This window comes from Stegostoma tigrinum, chromosome 11 (genome assembly GCF_030684315.1).
Source record: "Stegostoma tigrinum isolate sSteTig4 chromosome 11, sSteTig4.hap1, whole genome shotgun sequence".
In the NCBI taxonomy this organism is placed as follows: Eukaryota; Metazoa; Chordata; class Chondrichthyes; order Orectolobiformes; family Stegostomatidae; genus Stegostoma; species Stegostoma tigrinum.
The window spans coordinates 27,154,960-27,179,890 of record NC_081364.1 but is presented as its reverse complement, the minus strand read 5'-3'; the positions used below and the strand labels follow the sequence as shown (position 1 = coordinate 27,179,890).

Genomic DNA, 24,931 nt, shown 5'->3' with positions numbered 1-24,931 from the left:
AATTAACGACCTTCTTCTGTCGGTGCAGAACGAGCAACAATCTGTGGAGGCTGAAATGGTTTTGGCAACAGCAATAGTACATTTAATTCCCTTCTCCTAATAATTCCAGCATTGCTTTGTGAATTGCACTCAAGCTAAATTGCATCATGTTGGCTAGTTTTACATGCAGCTAACAAAAAAGACCTAGCTTCCAAGGATCCAGTTTCAATTGGGTTCAATTAGCTGTTCTTTCAGTGGTATCAGCTGGAAGCAGTGGAAAATACCATGTTTAAGGCTGGCTACTGCAAAATGTAAACTGTGGATTTCAAATTAATGCCAATTATGAACAGAATTATGAAGGGTCACTGATTTCTCTTCGCAGACCTGCTGAGCTTTTCCAGCAACTTCTGCTTTTGCGTTATGGACATAATTAGGTCTGTACAAAACTGTAGCGTTCTTGAAATTGAGTGGAGTATCATGAAAATGAATAATATAGAGGATGGTACCAGCGTTGTTTCAAAATAATGAGAATATTTTGGGTCAGAATGACCTGTGACCTCAAATGAGTCTAGGAAGGCTATTGTACATAAATGTGATTTTACATAGCTTTGTAACAAGTAAAATTATATTGCCACAGCAACAACATATGTAAGTTAGTGAGGCTAGTTGTGTGACTTCCAAGGAAGACTCATTGCTGCAACAAGTGTCAGGCAATGACTGTCCAACATGAAAGAATCTAAGCATCATGCTTTGACAGCCAATGCCATCACCATTGCTGAATCTTCCACTCTCAACACACCGGGTCCTATCTTCGAACAGAAACTGAACTGGAGCAGTCATATAAATAATATGACTACCAGAGCAGATCAGAGGCTAGGAATTCTATGGCCAGTAAACCATCTCCTGCCTCCCCAAAGCCTGTCCACCATCTACAATGCAGAAATCATGAGTGTGATGGGATACTCTTCACTTCTGACAACACAGGTCTGACAACATTCATAACAATTGACACCTTCCAGGAAAAAATAGCTAACTTCATTGACATCCCATCCACCATCTTCAACATTTCCTCCCTCCATCACCAATGCACAGTGGCAGAAGTGTGTATCATCCATAAGCTGCATTGCAACAATTCACATAGATAGCTTCAACTGCACCTTCCAAATCCATGACTTTTATCAGCCAGATGGAGAAGGACAGCAGATGCATGGGAATGCCATGACCTGCAAGTTCCTTTCTGATTGTCACACCATTCTGACTTGGAACTATGTTGCTGTTCCTTCACTGTTGATGGGTCAAAACCTCAAACTCCCCGCCCAATAGCAAGGATTCTGGTGGTTCAACTTATCACTAAGTTCTCCATGGCAATTAGGGATGGGCAATAAATGATTGCCTAGTCAAGAATGCCCACATACCATGAACAAATAAAATATATTCTGAACTTCTTATGCAGTTTATAGTGCTATAAGATAAGACATTAAGGTAGTTACAGTCATAAATGAAATCCAACATAATGCAATGCAATTCTTCTGGTATTTTGCATGTTTATGTGCCTTTCTATTTATTTCTTTCCAAACCTGTCAGTTAGTGCATGACAGCAAGAAGGTTCAACATTCCATTTGTCATCTCAGTGCATATATACCACATTTTTGTTTAAGATTTGCAGTTCAGATTAAATCAGTGATATCCCCAATATAAATGTGGTACTTTCAGTAAACAAGACATAGAGGGATAATATTTGGATGATGTCAAGCTTCCTGAGTGTTACTGGAGCCATAGTCATCCAGGCAAGTGGGGAGTATTCCATCATGGTCTTGACTTGTGTCTTGTAGCCAGTGGGCAGCCTTTGGAGAATCAGGAGATGAATTACTCATTGCTGTATGCCTAGCCTCTGACCAGCTGTTGTAGCCCCTATATTTCTATGGCTAGTCCAGTTCAGTTTCTGGTCAATGATAGTGGTGATTCAACTAAGGTAATGCCATTGAATGTCAAGGAGTGATGGTTAGATTTTTCTCTTGTTAGAGATGGTTGTTGCTTGGTATCTCTGTGGTGTGAATATCAATTGCTGCGTCTTTGCCCAAACCTGGATTTTGTCCAGATATCAGTATCTGAGGATTCAAGCAATTTAAAGAGCTTGAGCCACAATTGCATTCCAGTGACATTAAAATGAATAAAATCTGCCAGATCCTGCAGGAAACAGTTTTATAATGCTTCTCATCACTTGGGACTTATCAGGCACTTAACCAACAAATGATACAAAAAGGCAAGCTGCTGATGACTTCAGAAACTTCTGCAAGGGAGGACTGAAGGAGGATTGTGTAATGTTGATGGAGTCTGAATGTGACAATGCACTTCAGCTCTGTGAATAAAAGCTTTGGATTTTGCATTGTAATTGCATGAAAGTTTATGCAAATACAAATGGCTTAGACAATCAAATTATTCCACTCCCAAGTATACTATGCAATCTGACATCAGCCAACTTCAAGCCAACAATTTTTCAGATGATTGCTACATTTCAGGAGTCGTTTCACTGTCTTGGCTGTGGGCCTCATTCAGATCACATTCTCTAACTTTTTTTCTGCTGCACTAAGGCCACAGTGATACTGCAGCAAGCCATTTCAGATCCATACACATGGAATAAGATATGCAATTCATGACTAAGTTCTGTGATAAGCAGAGTTTTCTAAGTTTGGATCATGCTTGCCCGGACACTTAGAAAAGAATAAAACTGCACTTTGCTTCTGAGTAGGAGCAATCACCAAAGCAGCTCGGAATCTGTATGAATTGTCCATCACCCTTTCTGTTTATACATGTATTTAGTTTTACAATAATTAATGAGTAAACAAGAGAAGAATATTAAACACTGTGATGAATGTTATTAATGAAAATTATTAATTAGAATTTTAAGTGCAGAATTTTCATTTGAAATATTTTTATATGGTATTTCAGATATAGAGAGAATCTTTAAAGTAGATTTTTGTAGCTCGGGTTGTGGATGTTGTGGTTGGTTGGTTTGCGGAGCTCGTTCGGTGTTCCACACGTGTTTCATTACCCTTCTGGGTATCATCATCAGTGCAGCCTCCGATGAAGCGCTGGTGTGTTTTTCTGCCTGGTATTTAAAGTCTGGTGTTCGTCGACCTGGATTAACTCAATTCCGGATTTCCTTCGCAATGGAGTGTAGTTGGGGTCTGGCTCTCTGTGTTTATGATGGCTTTCTTAGTGGACAACCAGGCTTCTAGGAATTCCTGTGCTTGTTTGTGCTTTGCCTGTCCCAGGACCCTGGTGTTGTCCCAATCCAATTGATAGTTCTCCTTATCCATGTGCATGGAAATGAGTGAGGACTGGTCATTTTTTTTTGTTGCCAGTTAATGTTCATGTGACTGCTAACCCAAACCAAAGACCCACTACCCACCATGGATAGGACAGATGTCGCATACAAAATTCCCTGCAAAGACTGCGACAAGCATTACATTAGACATACAGGAAGAAAATTAACCACAGGAGTACACAAAAATCCACTGCCACTACCCACCACCCACCCACTCTTTAAATTGTCTAACTTGGTTTAAAGCATGATTACTAAAAATCGAAAAGTTATTGATTGTAATTTACCAAACTACTGTATAAGATTCTCATTCTGAGTAAACTGAAGTGTGAGTGCGCACTAGCAAAATGTGGTTTGCTTTCATTCAGTTCTTAGGAGCACTATTTTTTGAGATATTCAATTCATACCTATGTTGTTCAGAAGAGGGCAGCAATGTCTCATTTTTCTGGAACAAGTGGACGTAAGATTTTGTCATATCTGTGTTGATATCAACTATAGGGCATCTTGATTACACAAGTAAAACGATGCAGAAATATAGTGGTTAAATTAGTGGATTAGTAATCCAGGAACCTCAACCAAAAAGTCCATCATGACAGTTTCAAATTTAAAATCTAGAAAAAAAACTATGATCAAAAAGAGGGTTTCAGATTGCTGTAAAAATCCAGTGTTCAAAATCTAAATTCTGGTCTTCCCAGAGGCACCCATTTCCAGAAATAGTTCAAAAACTAATCTCTTGCTTTCTATTGTATTTGGTACAAAGGAAGTTTACAAGCACTTACAGAATAATTTTAGCATCATTATTAACTGTTGCTTGATTCAAAGATAATGTCGACCCAAGATTGGGGGTTCCAGCCATGGTCTTCTAAACCAGGCTGAATCTCGGCCCGCAGATCTGTAAGCATTTGGGCAGGATGTCCCATGAGATAGTGGTATCTAGAATGCAGACATTGCTTCCTTTTCCTTCTTTCTATATCACCATTCTGCCTCACCATTAGGACATTGCAACTCAATTATTGCCATTTGGATGGTTGTTAGCAAACTCCTCCTGGTCACTAATATCGAGGCTATATTACTTCAAGGAGAGATTCAGCAATGTTTGACAATTCTCCTACTGAAATGAGATTATGCAGCACATGCGTTGCAGGTAGAATTTCTCTAGCGTTCTGTTGTGTTGTTGAGACACAGCCCAGGTCTCATTGTAATACAGGAGGGTGGTGACCACAGCTGCTCTGTACATTTGGAGCTTTGTTAACTTGCAGAGGTTTGTCGTCACAAACCGGCTCCCATAGTTTACAGAAGGTCCAACTACCATAACTGACCTCATGTTGAATCTCCTGTAATTTTGTGAGAGAGGTAGCTGCCAAGGTGGCAGAAGTACTCAACATATTCCAGAGCCTTCCTTTTACATATAATGGAAGTGGAATATTTGACTATCAGATGTGGGTTATTATACATGTTTTGTTTTGATAACCTTCAAGGAAAGGACACATTTTTTGTATACAAAACTGAAGAAAGTTGTGCAAACCTGGTGCAAGGCAAGTAATGACCTAGACAATGTATGTCGACGATCGTCAGTTTAGTGTTGCCATGGATGTAATTGAGGTTGAGTTTTCTATCTAGGTAGTATGTTATACTGACACCAGGGGGCAGTTTACCTTTGATGAGTTGAATGCCCCGTCTCACGTAAATTATTAATATTATGGGAGCTATCAACCAACCTTACATAATCTTGGTCTGGCATTAGGAGGGTCGTGTTTGACATCCCGCATGCAAGATAGTTGTCGTGTTAATATCATGAAGAATTTGCAGAATTTTAGAGAATGACGATTCCTGTTAAAAAAAATTTGACCTTCCAGGAGACAAAATTCTATGCATCTATGTCAGGATGGTGAATAAAGCAGGCCGTCAGCCCTGGATAAAATCGTATAGAGTCAGTTGATCTCAGTCAGATAAGAGGATGATTTATCATTTTTTTTCTACAGTGCTAAGAAGTGCATATGAATTCTCACTTGTGCTAATTGGTCTGAGACAATCAGTCAAAAATATGGGATAAAGTTATGAATTCATCTCCTTGGCTGTATTGCGATGAAAATTGTTAGTCTCTCAATATAGATCAGTTGCATCAAATTTTATTCCATTGATTTTTGTTGATAGTCACAGAAGACACAAAGGGTCAGTCTGATATACTCCCCCCTCAATGCACATTGTAATATTGCTAATCCTGACTAAGTAATAAGTTGAAATTATCAAAAATTCTGTATGTTCAACCTTTTAGCAATTAGTCAATCACAGCACTATGAGGAATTAATTCTGCTTTGGTGTCAGATACTGAAGATTTTTAAAACCATCTTGGCATTTAAGGCCCATTTGACTTCTGTCAATGACTCTCCTTGTCATACAAAATTTTACAATGTTTCTAACAATTGTGAAGTGTAATTTGCCAATAATTAGCGTGGACTCAAAGATGGCATGCAGAATTTTATACATTGTGGACACCACATTTGTGGTCTTCTTCAAGGGATGCATGCAATCACTAGCCTTAAAGTAGAGCTCTTCCCCTCCAGCCACTGCATCCCAAAACCAGTCCAACCTGTCTCTGCCTCCCTAACCTGTTCTTCCTCTCACCCATCCCTTCCTCCCACCCCAAGCCACACCTCCATCTCCTACCTACTAACCTCATCCCACCTCCTTGACCTGTCTGTCTTCCCTGGACTGACCTATCCCCTCCCTACCTCCCCACCTATACTCTCCTCTCCACCTATCTTCTTTTCTCTCCATCTTCGGTCCGCCTCCCCCTCTCTCCCTATTTATTCCAGAACCCTTTCCCCATCCCCCTCTCTGATGAAGAGTCGAGGCCCGAAATGTCAGCTTTTGTGCTCCTGAGATGCTGCTGGGCCTGCTGTGTTCATCCAGCCTCACATTTTATTACCTTAAAGTAGAGACTTTTGTTTTCTGTTGCTTTCTTCTCTTTTATTATCATCCACTTTACTGAAGGTGCAGATTGTTATGGATGTTGGTACCTGCTATTTCAGTGAAGTATCAATTTCATCACTCTGAGCAGAAACAGCAAAGACTGAATTGTCCCCCAAGTCCACAGAGCTGGGACTGAGAGTAAAGCTGGTAAACAGCACAGCAACAATGCATTCTTTACCCAAACAATTCCCACTTCTAAGCAATCTCTCAGCAGATGGGTTCACTGTGGCACAGGCTACCAACCCAGCAGAATCTGGTAATGGTCAAATGTGGGCAAGATGGCGCTGCCAGAAGAAAAGTACTGTTCATTCGTAATGCCAGATGCTCCAATTTTCTCACTGCATTGCCATCAGGCCACACTTTCAGCACTAGGTGGCAAAACTTCTTTCAACTGACATGCAAAGAGTAATCTAACTAAAGGCAAATGCAACATGATGGCCTGCTACTGAAGTAGCCATTTGGTAATGCATAAAACATCAATTTGCTGCACAGTTGAATCTATGTTTAAGTCAGCCTTACTTTTAAGTCCATGCTGTCTAATTGTTTGAAGTAAATCATAGCCTGTTTCATTGCCAGTTTAATTATTGTTTGGAACTTTATATAGTTCAGAATGTGCCTGTCAGTGTTGTGTTGCAACTAACAGCACCCAGTGAGTTGAAATTGCATCACAAACACAAAACAGTGATTATTTAATATATGTAAAGAAAACAAATGATATTTTTGGGAGTGCTTTACATGGCATACGTTTGTGGCCGAAAGTTAGTGAGACTGATAGTTGTTTAGGAGCTGAAGTTGGTTAATGCTAAATTTCAGACTTGGGAAGCTTATTGGAATGAGAGTTTTGTTTGCTAAAATATAGATAGCAATCCTTAATACACTTGCTTTAAATTCGTATGAGCATAATTTCCATGTTAACCTGTTAATTGTTTAATTCCTGCATAGAGGCAGCAATACACAGCTCATTGGCTGGGAAACATTGCAACCCAGATTTTGCTGATCAGAAATTTCATCTTATTATGTTGATAATTGAGCATTAGTTGAAACAGCAATATCTTTTATTTTCTTCCCTCAACAAGCTTTGGTTTCCTGTGTTTTTCCTAATCATTCTTGAGTATACAACATCCTATAGGCAACAGATGGTTTGTGCTAGTTTACAGTGGCAGAAGTCACACAACACCAGGTTATAGTCCAACAGTTTATTTGAAATCGCAAGCTTTTGAAGCTCTGCTCCTTCATCATGCGAAGTGAAGAGGAGCACACAGACACAGATTTTATATCTAGAGTGATCAAAAGTTCATACAAATGGTGTGAGTGGATTGTTGACAGGCTGAATAATAAGTCTTTGCAGGTGATCAAAAGTGTCATACAGTGTGATTATGGTGTCAACATCTGAATAGCAAGTGAGAGAATGACCCATAATCTGATTAATTGAGGCTGAGAGATCATTACAAAAAATTAAATATAAGGTGACACTGGAGACAAACCAAATGGCTAGAACACCATGATGGGTTTATGAGTCACATGCCGAGAGTGTAACCAAAGTAACGAAAAACCCAAAGCTGTACAAACTAATTAGGGCAGAGAGCGCATAATAAGTTATCCAGACGATGGTGACGAAGGTTTTACAGATACAGAACAGTGTGGTGTGATCACATGCAGCACAACATAAACCTAAGATCACGGTTGAGGCCATCTTTATGGGCACGGAACTTGGCCATCAGTTTCTGCTCGTGATTCTGCCTTGTTGTGTATCTTAGAGGCTGAAGACTGGAAGCTGAATGCCCTTGACCACTGAATTGTTCCCCAACTGGGAGGGAACATTCCTTTCTGGGGATTGTTGCATCTGTTGTCATAGCACCTGCATGGTCTTGCCAAAATACCATGCCTCGGGGCATCCTTGCCTGCAGCATTCGAGGTGGACAGCATTGTCTGAGCCATATGAGTATTTGCCTAGTAAAGTGTAGTCCATGCATTGGTCAAATCAGGGACATTCCTACACCAGCAATCCCCATGACGATGGCATTGCTGCAATAGACTCAGTACTCAATACCAACAAATGCCAATTTCCAGACACCACCCTATAACTCATCCGCTTCATCCTCAACCACATCTTCACCTTCAACAACCAGTTCTTCATCCGGACACAAGGAACGGCCGTGGAGACAAAGGTTGCACCCCCATTATGCCAAAATGTTCATGCTCAAGTTCAAGCAAGACTTCTTTGCTGTGCAGGACCTCTGAACAACGCTAAACAAAAGATACATCAATGACATTTTCTTCCTTTGGACTCATGGCAAGGAATAATTGAAACAACGATACCAACAATTTTCATCCCACCATCAGACGTACCATAGACTACTCTTCTGAATCAGTCTCATTCTTGGACACATGCGTCTCCATCAAGGATGGATACCTCCGTATCTCGCTCTACCGCAAACCCACAGATAACCTCACAATGCTGCACTTCTCTAGTTTCCACCCTAAACACATTAAAGAAGCCATCCCCTATGGAAAAGGCCTGCATATACACAGGATCTGCTCAGATGAGGAGGAACCTAAAGATTTTGAAGGATGCCCTCACAAGAACAGGATACAACATTCAACTCATTGATCGCCAGTTTCAAAATGCCACAGCTAAAATCCACAATGACCTCCTCAGAAGATAGACACAGGGCACGGCCGATAGAATATCCTTCATCGTCCAGTACTTTCCAAGAGTAGAGGGACTACGCCATGTTCTTTGCAGCCTTCAACACATGATCGATGACAATGAGCATCATGCCAAAATCATCCCTACACCTCCACTCTTAGCTTTCAAACAACTGCCAAACCTTAAGCAGACCATCGTTCACAGCAAACTATGCAGCCTTCAGGACAACGCTGATCACAACACCATACAACCCTGCCATGGCAACCTCTGAAAGAATTGGATCATCAACATGGATACTATCATCACGGGTAGGAACACTGACTATCATGTACAGGGCAGATATTCATGTGACTCAGCCAATCTTATCTATCTTGTAGCTGCTGGTAAGGATGCCCTTAAGCATGGTATTTTGGCAAGACCACGCAGATGCTACAACAACAGGTGAACTGACACTGTGCAACATTCACCAGACAGGAATGTTGCCTCCTAGTTGGGGAACACTTCAGCGGTCAAGGACATTCAGCCTTCAATTTTCAGGTAAGTGTCCTCCAAGGCGGCCTTTGAAATACGCAACAACAAAGAATCGCTGAGAGAAACTGATAGCCAAGTTTCGTACACACAAAAACGGTCTCAACAATGATCATAGGTTCATGTTGCGCTACATGTGACCCCACCACACTGATCTGTATTTGTAAAACCTTCCTTACTGTCCTATTTTGACACAATCACCTTGATAACTTGTTATGATCTCTCTACCTTAATTAGCTTTTACAGTTTGGAATTACTTGTAACTTTGGTTAGACCCTCAGCATGTGACTGTTATATGTACCATGTTATTTCAGCCCCATTTGGTTTGTCTCCAGCAACACCTTATTTTTAATTTGTTGTTATTATCTCTCTGCCTCAATTAATTGGATTATCGGTCATCCCCTCACTTACTATTCAGATGTTGACACTATACTCACACCATCTGATACTTTTGATCACGTGCAGAGATTTATTATTCATCCTATCGACACTGTACTCAAACCATTTATACAATTTTTTGATTTCTCTGCCTATAAATTCTGTGCCTGTGTGCTTTTCTTCACTTCACCTGATGAAAGAGCAGTGCTGTGAAAGCTTGTGACTTCAAGTAAACTTGTTGGACTATAACCTGGTGTCGTGTGGCTTCTGACCTTGCCCAAACCAGTCCAAAACCAGCATCTCCTGCAAAAATTCCATCCCCTATTCCCAATTCCTCCGCCTCCACCGCATCTGCTCCCACGATGAGGCATTCCACTCCCGCACATCCCAGATGTCCAAGTTCTTCAAGGACCGCAACTTTCCCCCCACAGTGGTCGAGAACGCCCTTGACCGCGTCTCTGGCATTTCCCACAACACGTCCCTCACACCCCGCCCCCGCCACAACCGCCCAAAGAGGATCCCCCTCGTCCTCACACACCACCCCACCAACCTCCGGATACAAAGCATCATCCTCCGACACTTCTGCCATCTACAATCCGACCCCACCACCCAAGACATTTTTCAATCCCCACCCTTGTCTGCTTTCCGGAGAGACTACTCTCTCCGTGACTCCCTTGTTCGCTCCACATTGCCCTCCAACCCCACCACACCCGGCACCTTCCCCTGCAACCGCAGGAAATGCTACACTTGCCCCCACACCTCCTCCCTCACCCCTATCCCAGGCCCCAAGATGACTTTCCATATTAAGCAGAGGTTCACCTGCACATCTGCCAATGTGGTGTACTGCATCCATTGTACCCGGTGTGGCTTCTCTACATTGGGGAAACCAAGCGGAGGCTTGGGGACCGCTTTGCAGAACACCTTCGCAATAAACAACTGCACCTCCCAGTCGCAAACCATTTCCACTCCCCCTCCCATTCTTTAGACGACATGTCCATCATGGGCCTCCTGCAGTGCCACAATGATGCCACCCGAAAGTTGCAGGAACAGCAACTCATATTCCGCTTGGGAACCCTGCAGCCCAATGGTATCAATGTGGACTTCACCAGCTTCAAAATCTCCCCTTCCCCCACCGTATCCCAAAACCAGCCCAGTTCGTCCCCTCCCCCCACTGCACCACACAACCAGCCCAGCTCTTCCCCTCCACCCACTGCATCCCAAAACCAGTCCAACCTGTCTCTGCCTCCCCAACCTGTTCTTCCTCTCACCCATCCCTTCCTCCCACCCCAAGCCGCACCTCCATCTCCTACCTACTAACCTCATTCCACCTCCCTGACTTCTCCGTCTTCCCTGGACTGACCTACCCTCCCTACCTCCCCACCTATACAGTCCTCTCCACCTATCTTCTTTTCTCTCCATCTTCGGTCCGCCTCCCCCTCTCTCCCTATTTATTCCAGAACCCTCACCCCATCCCCCTCTCTGATGAAGGGTCTAGGCCCGAAACGTCAGCTTTTGTGCTCCTGAGATGCTGCTGGGCCTGCTGTGTTCATCCACCCTCACATTTTATTCTCTTGGATTCTCCAGCATCTGCAGTTCCCATTATCACTCTCCACATCATAGTTTACAGTGATTTGAAATCCCCTTCTTTGACCAGAAGGTGGCGCTGTCTGCTCCAGCTGAAGGACATTAAACATTATTTTGCAGTAGAATTCCACCCTTGATCAATAGCGCTTACCAGAGATTACTGTGCTCACAATTGAAGACAAGTCACAGTGGTCTTTGCTCCTAAAATTGAATTAAATCAATGTAATGGATGACCAAAACAGCAAACTAAAATCATTCTTATGACTGGTCCATTAAATCAATGTCATAATTGACAATAGTTCTGACCTGCCTTCAAACCTGTAACCAGGTGCTGCCTCAGGAATGTACTTCAAAGGAAAATGCTGCTCCATTTACAAATGGGAAAGACTGAAAGGTCATTTAGCATTGTACTTACTTTTTGTTTGTGTCCAACTGAGCAAAGCTGCTGTTGTCAGTAACTCCCAAGGTCAAAAAAGGTTTCAATTGTGTTAAATTTTCTTTTAGAAAAGACAGCGTTGTTCTGATTTAATGGTTCACCCAACCAGTCAGTTCATCAATCTGAACTGATTATTACAACAGCAAAATATTTATTCAAACTTGTACGTCAGCTGATAACAATACTTCTTACCAATGAATGAACAGTTACAGCAAATATAGGAAGTTCATCTGAAGGAAATTGCACACTTGGGTTTCTTATGAATTTCATGCATGATGTCAAAATATATTTTCTAACGTTAATGATTAACATGCACCACTCAGTGAAAACCCAATCTATTCTCGGGTGTTTACATTTCTAAGAGGAAATCAATCTACTTCACTTTGTTTATGAATGGTACTGATTCCAGTTTGCACTGCAAGCTTTTAACAATCATAGAACTGAGAAGTGAAGGCAGGGACCAGAGAAATAGATGACTGGAAGCATGGTGGGGTCACAACAGTTGCTCAGGATTGAAAAAGATTTGAGAAAGGTAGGACTTGCTATCTAGTGACCCATCCTAGTATGCATGAGCACATATCCATGCTTGAGCTCTGTTGTTGTGCCTCTGTGTACAAGAAAACTCACACTTATGAAGTACTTTGGACATAAAGAAAATTAAAAGGTTACATGGTATGACAGGCGATATAAGGAATAAATAAAGCCATAGATGACACCAGCACTAGTATACATTATAACCTTCATTAATATCATCATTTAACTCAGTAGGGAAAGATTTGCTTGTAGTTTATTTATGATGCACCAATGGAAGTATTTTTGCACAGGTAGCATTGTCTCTGTAAAACTGTGGCTCAGTATGTTATAACAGACCTCGAATGTTGTCCTGCTTACCAGAAAGAAATCTTATGGACAATCCAATAATTACATCCTTATAAGGGCCATCTCTGAATTTAAATAAAAAAGTACAAGTGTTGCAACATAAGCAACGAAAGCCCACAGTCATTTCCCAAAACTTTATCCAATAAACAATCTGATAAACTGTGTTCTAGGCATGACACCAACCAAGAATTAAATGGGACTCCGTTCAACCTGATAATTAATATGGAGGCAGAACTCAATTGCTCTCTCATAACCTTACATTTTACATTAAAAATCTGATTTCTTGATTTGGTGTGCAATCTGAACCACAAATCCAGAATAACAGCAAATGCTTCTTTGAAGCCATTGGTAGATTAGGCAGTATTTTTAATTATAGCTTAGAATAGCTTTAGCTGTAGAGTAATGGTCAATTTAAAATTAAAGAACTGGCAATGTAATTCTGCAAAGATAAGGTCACCTCTTCATTGCTATTACTAATTGTCCATTTTATTTGCTAGCACATACTGAAATTAGCTAACTTCAAAACAGGTTTTTCTGTAGCCTTTTAAACTAAAATAGTCTATTGTATGAAATGTTCAGCAATATATTCCAATCAAATTTGTATATATCTTTACCTTTATTGATAAAACTACAATACCCCTACTATGTATTTTGAATAACCCAATTCCTTCTTCCCTTTCTAGCACCTGAACGATTACTCCAGTCGTGCTATTCCTGCTAGTGTTGTGATGATGCTGCTCTTAAACTGAACACTTTTCCTAAAAGAATTGTTATTGTTTCCTCAATGATTTTGGCAAGCCAATCTAAATCTGTTGGATGTAGTTTCCCTGAGATATGAATACCGCATTATATTTAGCATCATATTAACCAGAAGGGAGTGCCTCAGCTAATCTGGACCATATTGCATGGAGGTGGATGACATTGAACTATGATGTTTATAGTTGGCATGAATGAAGGTTTCATGATAAACTGTTCTAAAACTTTATATTTAAGTACAGTTGAATTATTGATGGCACATCCACGCAACATGTTTAAGTATTTTCCTCACCTTGTTGCCTGATCTTTAAATGTCTATGTATCATGATTGTTTTCTCATTCCCATTTCAATTGATCATTTAATTGTGACTCTTCTTAGGTATTGTTAAATTTTGAGACCGTGCCTGGGATTGTATGCTGCCCTAGGGAGTAGTGAAGGCAGGAGAGAGGAGGAGAGTGGGGAGGACTGTCAAATTAATTGGGAATTAATTTGTTTCCATGACTAGTGTAGATGGGATAACCATCAGCATTCCAGCTAGTGACCAAGCCTCAGACACCCTTAAAACCAAGAACAAAGAACAGTATAGCAGGGGAACAGGCTCTTTGCCCCACTACAACTGTGCTGACACAGGATGTCTTTCTAAACTAAAAACCTTTTGCCCCTATGCGGTCTGTAACACCTCTGTTCCCTGGCTACTCATATACGTGTCAAGATGATTTTAAATGTTGCTATTGTGTCTACCTCTACCACTTCCTCTTGACAGCGCACTCCAGGTATTTTCTAGCCTCTGTTTAAAAAAAAACTTGTCTCTCATAACTCCTTTAAATTTATCCCCTTTTACCTTCAACCTATGCCCCCAGTAATTGACATTTCTACCCCAGGAAAAAGACTCCGACTATCCATTCTATCCATACATCTCATAATTTTGTAAACTTCTGTCAGGTAGCCCTTAATCCTTCAATGTTCAAATGAAAGCAAACCACATTTGTCCCATCTCTCCTCGTAGCTAATATCCTTTAAACCAGGCAACATCTTGGTATACCATTTCTATACCCTTGACCAAGCCTCCATATCCTTCTGGTAGTGTGACGACCAGAACTGTATACAATATTCCAAATGTGGCCAAACTAAAGTTCTATATAGCTGCAATATGGACTTGCCAATTTTTATACTCTATGTTCCGAATGAGGAAGACAAGCATGCCATATGCCTTCTTGACCATTTTTGTTGCCACTTTCAGGGAACTGTGGACCCGTACATTATCCCTCTGAATGTTGATGCTGCTAAGGGCTCTGCTATTTATTGTATACTTCCCTCCTGTATTAAATCTCTCAAAGTGCATCACCTCACATTTGTCCGGATTAAATTCTGATTGCCATTTTTCCAAGTACCAAGTCACTAGCCTATCGGTATCCTGCTGTATCCTCTAGCAATCCTCCTCACTATCCACAGCTCCTCCAAGCATTTTGTTGTCTGTAGCTACTAATCAGCTCACCTACATTCTCCTCCAAAACATTTCTATGTATTACAAAACAACAGGGATCCCAGCACTGATCCATGTGGAACACCATTGGCTACAGATCTCTAGTCAGAAAAACACCTTTCTACTGCTACTGTCTGTCTCTGTGACTAAGCCAGTTCTCTATCCATCTTACCCGCTCACTGTGGTTTCCATGTGACTTCACCTTTTGTATCAGTCTGCCATGAAAAGCTTTGCTAAAGTCCACACAGACAGAGCTACCACCCTGCCCTCATCAATCACCTTTGTCACTTCAAAAAACTCAAAATCAAGTTTATGAGACATGATCTTCCCCACACAAAGCCATGCAGCCTGTCTGTGATAAGTCCATATTTTTTGAAAGTAGGTAAATCCTATTGCTCAGAATCTTCTCCAATAGTTTCCCTACCACTGGCGGAAGGTTCACTAGCCTGTAATTTCCTGGATTATATCTCTTGCCCTTCTTAAACAAAGGAACAATGTTGGCTTTTCACCAGTCCTTTGGAACCTCTCTTACGACTGAAGAGGACACAAGGATTTTGTACAGGGCCCCAGCAATTTCCTCAGTTGCCTCCCTCAGCATTCTGGGATAGATCCCATCAGGCCCTGAGGACTTGTGTACCTTAATGCTGCTCAAAACGCCCATCACGTATTCATTTTTTTTATATTGAGATGCCCCGGAATAATAACACGCTGCTCCTGTGACTCACCATTCACCATGTCCTACTGTTTTGTGAATAACCATGCAAAGTCTGGCAAATGGCCCAGGAAGCAACCGTGTAGGTCCTGCTTTTCAATTGCCTACCTAATTCTGTGAACTCCCTTTGCAGGATCTTATCCCTATTTATGCCTTTGTTGTTGGTACTAATGTGGACAACAGCCTCTAGCTGCTCGCCCTCCCCCTTCAAAATATTCTGTACCTGCTCAGAGACATCGTTACCCTGGCAGCAGGGAGGCAACACACTATCCTGGAATCTCACTTGTGGCTACAGAAGCACCTCTCTGTGCCCCGGACTATAGAGTCCCCTATCACTACTGTTTGCCTGCACTTCAACCCTGCCTGCTGTACATCAGTGCCAGACATGGTGCAAATGACCTGTTGCAACATCTTTCCCCTGAAAGGCCACGTCACCAACAGTATCCAAACCTGTTTGAGAAGGGAAGGGCCACAGGAGACTGCTGCAGTGCCGGACCATGCTTACTCAATCTTTTTAGTTGTCACCCAACTCTGTCTGTGCAGCTGTTACTGGTGGTGTGACCAGATCACTAAATGTGCTATCCATAACACTCTGAGCCTCACGGATGCTCCATAGTGAGTCCATCCCAGCTCTGGGCATTCTATACGGCACACCAGGAGTTGCAGCTGAAAATACTTTGTGCATGTGGAGTGAGCATGGACATTGCAAGTGTTTTCGATTTCCCATACATTTCAGGAGGACCATTCCACGTGGCTGAGTTCTCCTGACATTTCAAACCTTATCAACTTCAGGCAGCAGTCCAGGAACTGATTACAAAACCAATTCCAATAGTCAGCAAACTCTGGTCTCTCACTCCTGCTCTCTATTCCTGGTAGACTTTTATTTAACTGCAGAAATATACTTCATTCATAAAAATAACTTTATTTACATACACAGGGACAAGAGCAATACAGTCTTTGCATATTAAGGAGAAACAGACCTTGGATCTGCCATTCCCTGCGGTTGCAAAGGTCAAAAGCATTTTCTTACTTATGCAGGGCACTGTTTACAAACATTTACATTTGAGGTAACAAGAGGGTTTAGCAACTGAACAGACCCCATTGTACTTTGGCAGAAAGTCCTGAGACAGTGATCTGTCCCCACTGAGCCTTTCGCAGGAGCTGCACCAATCTTTACTGCCCCCTCAGGACGTAGTCTTGTTGCCGGTCTGCAATGCCCAGTCAAGGCCAACTCCTTGCTTTGGAAGACCAACAGATTTCGGGCAGATCAAAAAGCATCTTTCTCTCAATGGATGTTTGTCTTGGTGTGCATCCTAGGGAACATACCAGAGAGCATTGAGTCCTGCATCTTAGAGCTCTGTGGGACAAACGCTAACAAAAGCCATTACAGTTTTCTCTAGGCTTCCTTTGCAAAGGTGCATCCCAGCAGGAGGTGTGTGACAGTGTCTACCCCCTCATCGCTGCTCTGAGAGCAGCGCATGGTGATGCAGAGAGTCCGGACACACATGAAGGATCTCACCATCGGCCAAGTGATGTCTTTATGCTTGTGGAAAGTGCGGGTGACGACACCAAATTACTTTGGCAGAGTGCTCAGGGAGCAACCTGACAGGATCCATCCTCTCCTTTACCTGCAGGGTCTTGAGGAAGCTGCGTGCTGACCACTCCCTGATGGATTTGTGGTCAAAGATGTGTTCCTTTGCAATTTTTTCCACAAGGGGCAAGTGATAAGGAATGGTGCAACTACTTGGACCGTTCCATGGCAGCGAGGCCAGTCACATCCTTCGCAACACTGGGGACAGGTAGAACCTCAGTGTGTAGAGACAGTTGGCGTTTGCGTACTGAGGGTTTCCACACAGCTTGATGTAGCTGCACACAAAGGTAGCCATCAGGGTGAGGGTGCTTTTGGGTATAATTTTCCCCAGCTCCACTTCCCCCCCCCCCACGACTTATCTAGAGATTTGTACATGGTGTACCTGTGAACACAGTCCATCTTTGACCTCCAGCTAAAGTGGAAGATGGATACGGTGACTGCAATGGCACAGCCTCGGGGAAGAGGCCAGACCTGCGCCACATACAACACTGAGAGCACCTCGCACATGATGACCAAGTTTTTACCTGCAATAGCGAGGGAGCGGTGCTGCACCTTTCTTGCCTCTCCTTTGCAATATGCTCCTCCCGAGTTTTTGTGCACACACTGGCCCCTCCAAACCATATTCCCAGCACCTTCAGGAACAACTGGAAAGCCACACTGTCTGTGGGCTATGTGTAGTGTAGCCTGGTGTAAAAGGATTTACTGATCCTCAGGATGTCAGATGAGATGATGTCACCGAGCCATCTTAATCATTCAGAATTTTCCCTATGCACATTCTGGAAGAAGAAACACGAGAATGTCCTATCCTGCACCACGGTGCAGACCTGATGTGGACCCTGGACTGGGAGATCATATTGAAGGCCTCTGAGGCAGAGAGTGAGGCTTGCTGGTTCTTCACCATCTCGAGATCCTCTGTGGCATCCACCCCCATCATCTGCAGCAGAATAGGTTCTGCATGCTTTTCTGGAATTTGGACAGATTTTACCATCTGAACACCTCTGAGGTGGAAAAACTTCTTGATATTGCCCTGAGCCATTTCTCACCCGCTAGGGACACAAAGAGTGGTTTCATGCTTCTCCAACTTGTGTAATCCCTTTTGAGCTCTTTAATGTGTTCTGGGGACAGTAGTTTCACATTCAGCTTCCATGTTCCTTTGCCAGCCCACTAATCATCCTTTTGTGCCAGTCGGCCAGCAGGAGGGGGTGGTCAGAGAAGAACACTGGTTTGATGTCAATGGAGAACATTTGGGACACAAACAGGAAATCTCACCTTGTGCAGATATACCCGTCTGGACGCGACCAGGTGTATTCATGCTGCGGTCCATCTGCAGGGATGCTGAAGACATCATGTAGCTTGGCAACTTTAACAGTTTCCATCAGGAATCTGGACATGCCACCCAGTTGCTGTCAGCCCCTCCATGTCGTCCAGCCACATCAATGTAAATAGTTGAAGTCCGCAGCAGAAAGTGGAGGGCTGTCCAACTGTGACCAGCCACTCTTTCCATTCCTCGCAGACTATAATGACAAAAAGTAAGTAATTTATTTGCAAAAATATACTTTATTCATAAAAATATAAACATATCTAAAGAAACTTTTATGATTTATTTTTATGTTTCCTGTTAGCTTTCTCTCATACTCTAATTTTTCCCTCTAGTTGTGTGGAGACAGAATATGGAATGCTTTCAAAAGGGGCCTTGAAATAAGGTTGACCAATTAAAACCCCTTTCCATGAAACATACAAATCTACAAATTAGGAAGTCTGCCACTTGCCTCCTTGAGGCTGCTTCATTGTTTAATAAGATCACAGCTGATCTGCTTCTTCCATATTGCCACCTCTCCTCACTAACCTTTCACCCTCTCCTTACCTGTTCCTTAACAATTCCACATTAGTTCACTGATGATGACAAAATCCAGGCCATAATTTCCCAAGATACATTGATACTACTGGATCAGCTACGTTGATGGGATACCTTTCTTTACCTCCTTGCACATTTTCCTTTGCAATCTTTATCAAATAATTGTAAACCCGAAGAAGAAATTTTGGTGCTTAAATAAAATCTATGTTAGTATGTTAAAGAGAGCTTGTACAGGGAGTGTGGAACAGTTGAAGAACCATTAAGCATGAGGACAGTGATGCCAGGGTGGGAAAGAGATGACGGGACAGGAAACAAAACAGAACATTCTGGAATTGCTCAGCAGATCACACAGCATCTTATGGAGAAAGAAACAGAATGATTGGACCCAAATGTAATTACGAAAGTGGATGAATTTTGAATGAGTTAACACTGGCCATAATGTTTTATAACTTTTTTCCAGAACTAGAAGAAATTAGTGATGGAACACGTTCCAAGCGAACATTCAGGGTGAGGAAGGAGAAAAAAGAAAAAAGTGCAAATTCCATGTTGGCTAGACAGTCAGAAGTGAGTAAATGAACAAGGTAAGCTCAGTGGCTATATGGCCTCATTAAGAAGGTCCGCTGTTCTTTCCACCTGATCTTTTTGGAGCCAATCAAAAGTAAGTAATATGTTAAGTGACATGGGCCTTCTATGTCTACAATGCTGTTACCAGTAGTTTAGCTGGTAGCTTTTGGTTGGCTCGTAGTAGAATGATGTCAGCATCCTGATGATGAGACTAGAATGGGGCTTCAGTATTTAAATTAGATCCTTGCTTCTGTGATGACCTTTCCATGCCTAACTTTGGGTAAGCTAAGATGGACAGCGAGGGACGAGTTCCAAACTCTTCTGCCATGTCAACTTTCCCATTTACCATCAGTGGAGGGCATATAAGGGTATGTGTGGCTGATGAGAGGTTAAAGTTAGACCTTAAAGTTAAGCAAAAAATAACAGTAATACAATGGTTAACAAAGTGTGAAGCTGCATGAACACAGCAGGCCAAGCAGCATCTCGGGAGCACAAAAGCTGACATTTCGGGCCTTCCCCTTCACTCCCATAGGTGAGTCAAGGGAATAGGTTCTAAATCCTCAGAAGGAATGAGAAGCAAACCCTATGCTGTTGACATCATCTGAAGACAAGACAAGTTCTCGAATTGAAGATGTCTCTCATTTGGCGTGATTGTCACTAAATCCGCACTTTCAACATCCTGGGGAGTACCATTGACCAGAAATGAAATGGACTCTTCACATAAACACAGTGGCTACATAAGCAGGTCAGGGGCTAGGAATACTACAGCAAGTGACTCATCTCCTGACTCCCTAGATCCTTTCCAACATCTACAAGGCACAAGTCAGGAGTTTGATGGACTGCTGTCACTTGCCGAGATGAGTGCAGCTCCAACAACACTCAAGAAGCCTATCTAAAAAACCCGTTTGATTGGCACATCTACAAATATTTGCTGTCTTCACCAATTGACGCTCAGTAATAGTAACTCATACTATCCATAAGATGAACTGCAGTAATTCACCATGGGTCCCACACGGCACTTTCCAAATCCACTATCACTAGCATCTAGAAGGACAAGACCAGCTTGTATGTGGGAACACCACCACCTGTAAATCTGCCTTTAAGCCAGTCACCATGCTAACTTGGAAATCTATCATTGTTTCTTCCTTGGGTCAAAATCCTTGAACTCCCTCCCTCGTGGCATGCGGGGGTACCTACCGCAAACAGACTGCAGCGGTTCAGGAAGACAGCTCACTACCACCTTCTCAAGTACAAGCAGGAATGGGCAATATGTGTGGATGCCCATATCCATGAATGAATACAAAAAAGTTATTTCTTATAATAGAATGTAATTCTCTTGTAGTCCCCTCCTCATTTCATATTTAAAAGTCATTGCATAAACATGCAATGATGTGTTTTAAGGAACGGTAGCTTTAAAAAGGAAAGCTCAGCACATTAGTGGAATTTTCTCAGTGAAATTACCATAACTTCCTTCCAGGTCACAGCCCTTTACTATCTGGAGTTTTCTCCCTCCCATTCACTTTGCAGCTGAGGAATTGATATTTCATATCTTACCCAATGACAGACAACAATAAGTGATGCTGATATAAAGCCAGGATGCATAGGCAATTATTCTTTTCCAGTCAACAGAGCGGCAATGGGATTGCCAGACAAGTGTGTTTTGTGTTTCCCGAAAAAGATAGGAAAATGTACTCCACCTCTAGAAGAAGCTACTCCACAACAGACAAATCTGAAGGAGCTGATAATGGACTGTTAGTAGCACTTAGGCTGACCCATAAACTGAAAGATAGGCCAATAAAGGGAAGCTTGACCCTTGCCTTGTGGATTCCTTGTCAGCATGCCAGAAGGAAATGACATAAGTGACAGAAGCCTGACCTAGAAATACGCAGGGAGTTTGGTACTCCATATGAATAAGGAAGGGCTGGGGCTCGAAGATGAATCACTAAAACAATCATTGTCAGGAAGAACCTTGACAGGGTGGATCAGCTGTGATAACTGGCCTTTCAAGGTAACAATGTAAACTGTCAAATAATGTGATCCAGTGGCAATAGGCCTGTCCCCTGAAGTGCCAAGACTTGTGTAATTGCAAATATTGTGACAAGAGCACAGGCCTAGGATGCAAGATTCATTCTGTTCTCAATTAAACCATACAGCATACATCTAAGATAAAACAAGAAACTTAAAAGAAATACCAGTCAGGTTTGATTTTTCAGGCCAATTGTTTTAGACTGAAATTCCTCATTTTCAATGTTGAAAGTCACATCCTGGGATTCGACATTGCTCCAACTTACACGATTTAGATATTCACCTTTAATATACATTGTAATTGTAATGTATTAAACCCTGAAATGACATCTGGAATATCAAAACACAAGATAAATGTAACCTGATATTATAATGAAGGTTTGTACACGGCTGGGTCTTTCAGTTTTTATAATTTGGTTTATCTGAGCATTGGATACATTTGAATATTAACAAGCAAAAAACTGATTGACTTAAACATTGTTGCATATAGTGAGACAAAACAGATTTTCAATATTTATAGAAATGAAGTATAATATTGTAGGACATTATAAAATGATATAAATTATGAAAGATAGGAACGTGGTTTAATTACAGCTTGGCGTGTACCTGCGATAGGGTTAGGGTTAGGGTTAGGGTTAGGGTTAGGGTTAGGGTTAGGGTTATAAAATGATATAAATTATGAAAAATAGGAACGTGGTTTAATTACAGCTAGGCGTGTACCTGTCTTGCAGCTTTACTGCACTGTATTGTACCTCCTTTTGACCAAGTCTGAACTGTGTTAAAATTTATTGGAAGGCTCTTGCTGCAAGGCCAGGGGCTTCTCTTGCCTTGTCTTTCCAAACTCACTCTACTAATTACCTACGTCACCCACATGGCATCTCTCATATCCAATTTCCATCCCAGGTTTTCATGCTCTGTTCCAGAACAACCCACCACAGCAGATATCTCTGGCATCTCTTGAGACTGTGCCACATCCTGTTGTGTGCCTGAATGAACATTCCAAAGCTGCCCTGTTCGGTCAAAGTCTGATTCTGAGCATGTTGGAGAAGAGGAAGGTGATACCACCATTTATCCAACTGGGATCTGAAGGCTTTGCTGGATGGGGTGGTGCAACAAAGACATATCATCTTCCTGGGGAACTGCCAGAGGAAGCTGTGCCACCAGACCTTGACAGCCTGGCCTGAGGTTACTACACAGGTCAGTACCATCTCCAGAGTGTGGAGGAATGGCCAACAAGGGAGCAAGAAGAGCAAAAGCAATCCCTGTTCTGCTAGCATAGGTGCCACATTCCTGTCTGCCACCTCTCACTCACTCTATCTCTGCTGTTGCCCAACTCCTGATGAGGTTCATGCACCATCACAGTCACTGTTGTATGTAACATCTTCCCTCACTCAGTGTCCCCCAAGGTAACCTCCCACGCCACTTCACTGCATGCCTTCGGTGCTGCCTCATCAGTTCTTTGGTGCAGCTTGCCCCACCTTTCCTCTCCATGCACTAGCATAAACTGTCCTGCCACCCAGTGCAATCTTACTCATTCCTTTTTCTTTCTTCAATGCAAGAGAAACAGCCCATAACAGGGTAGAGAGCCTGTACGGCTTGAGGGGCGCTGGACATCTGTGTCATTCCCGCCGTGCAAGGAGAGAATTCTGGTCTTTGCAGGAGAGGAGCGGGATCCTTCTTACAGGGAACATCCATGTCTTGCCAATGGGTAAGCAGCACTCTTCATTTTCCAGCAACTCTCACATTAAGCCCGCTGTCACACACACTCATTGCGCACCACTTTAAATTACTGGCCACAATGCCATCTCTTGCTCATGTCTTGTAGATTCTTTGAGCCTCCCCCCAACCTCTGGAAAGAAATGGCCTGCTCCCCCTGTACCCTCCTGGATGGCATAGAGTCATAAAGCACAGAAGCACGCCTTTTAAAGGTTGTGAAGTTTGCCACATCTACTACCCTCGACCACCTGTTTCCTTAAATCCCCTCTCAACTTCCCTACCCTTCACCTGAAAATGATGCCCCTTAGCTATTGACCCTTCAACCAAGAGGAACAGCTGCTTCCTATCCACCCTGTCAATTCCCCTCATAATCTTAAAGACCTCAGTCAGGTCCCCCCTCAGCCTATTATTACACTTTAAAGAAAACACCCCCTGATAGTCAGGCTCCCTCTGCCCCAGACTGAGAACCAGGTATTGCACAAAGATGGAGTAGGAGGGAGAGAAAGAAGAAAGTAGATTGAGAGAACGATTATGAAATTATATGTGACTCTCAGTTTAAGCATAAAAATGGTCTTGGTTTTAAATTTCATGTCATTGTGAGTTTTTTATACAGGACCCAATTGCATTTTCACACCATTTAACAGCACATATTGATCACAGATGAGATCAAGTGGATAGAGGTCTGCACCGAGAGCCTGCTGTACTATCTACAAGCAGAGGATCGATGGGTATACGTGGCATTGGAGTCATATTGATATATTTGACTTTCCTTGTTCAATATCCCCAATGTTGTTCCCTCTATGCAGAAAGGCATAGCTGTGAAAGAGTTGTCCAGCTGTAGCTGTCCCAGAGCAGTGCAAAATACAGAGAGATTCAATGCTGTGGGATGGTCAAGGAGTAAGTATCCTGCATTGGTCTCATCTGTTACTTCTAAGGTTGTGGCACCCAATAAGATCTAAAGATAGAGGTTAGAATTAGGCTGTTCATCACAGAAAGTCAGCTTTGTCATTTCAGCATGGCTGCTATATTTCTTGACCTCATTCTTCTGAACTCGAGACTGCACCTCAATTCTTCCAACCAAAGTACATAGTCTCACACTTTTCCACATTATAATCCATCTGCCTCACTCTCCTAATCTGTCTAAGTCCTCTTGCAGCCTTCCTGCTTCCTCAACACTACCTGCCCCCCCCCGCCACCTACCTTTGTGTCATATGAAAACTTAGCAACAATGCCCTCAATTCCTTTGTCCAGATCATTAATGTATGATATGAATAGTTTTGGTCCCAACATTGAATGTTGCTGAACTCAACCAGTCACTGGCTGCCATCCTGAAAAAGACTCCTTTATTCCTACACTTTGCCTTCTGCCAGTTAGCGAATCCCATGTCCATGCCAGCACATTAAGCCTAACACCATGGGTTCTTGTCTTGTTTAGCAGCCTCTTTTGTGGCACCTTGACAAATGCCTTCTGGAAATCCAAATAGATCATGTCCATTG

General features: G+C 42.4%; 1 protein-coding gene across 5 annotated transcripts in view; it reads right to left on the bottom strand.

The window, feature by feature from the left end:
- The window catches only part of fbxw12 (F-box and WD repeat domain containing 12), a 55,029-nt gene extending 43,063 nt beyond the window's left edge, over positions 1-11,966 (bottom strand). For all 5 annotated transcript variants that reach the window (XR_009446492.1, XM_059649861.1, XM_048547512.2 and 2 more), the window contains exon 1: positions 11,833-11,966. The gene's annotated coding sequence lies outside the window, so the exon portion shown is untranslated. The remainder of the gene's footprint in view (positions 1-11,832) is intronic.
- Between the last annotated feature and the right edge of the window lie 12,965 nt (positions 11,967-24,931).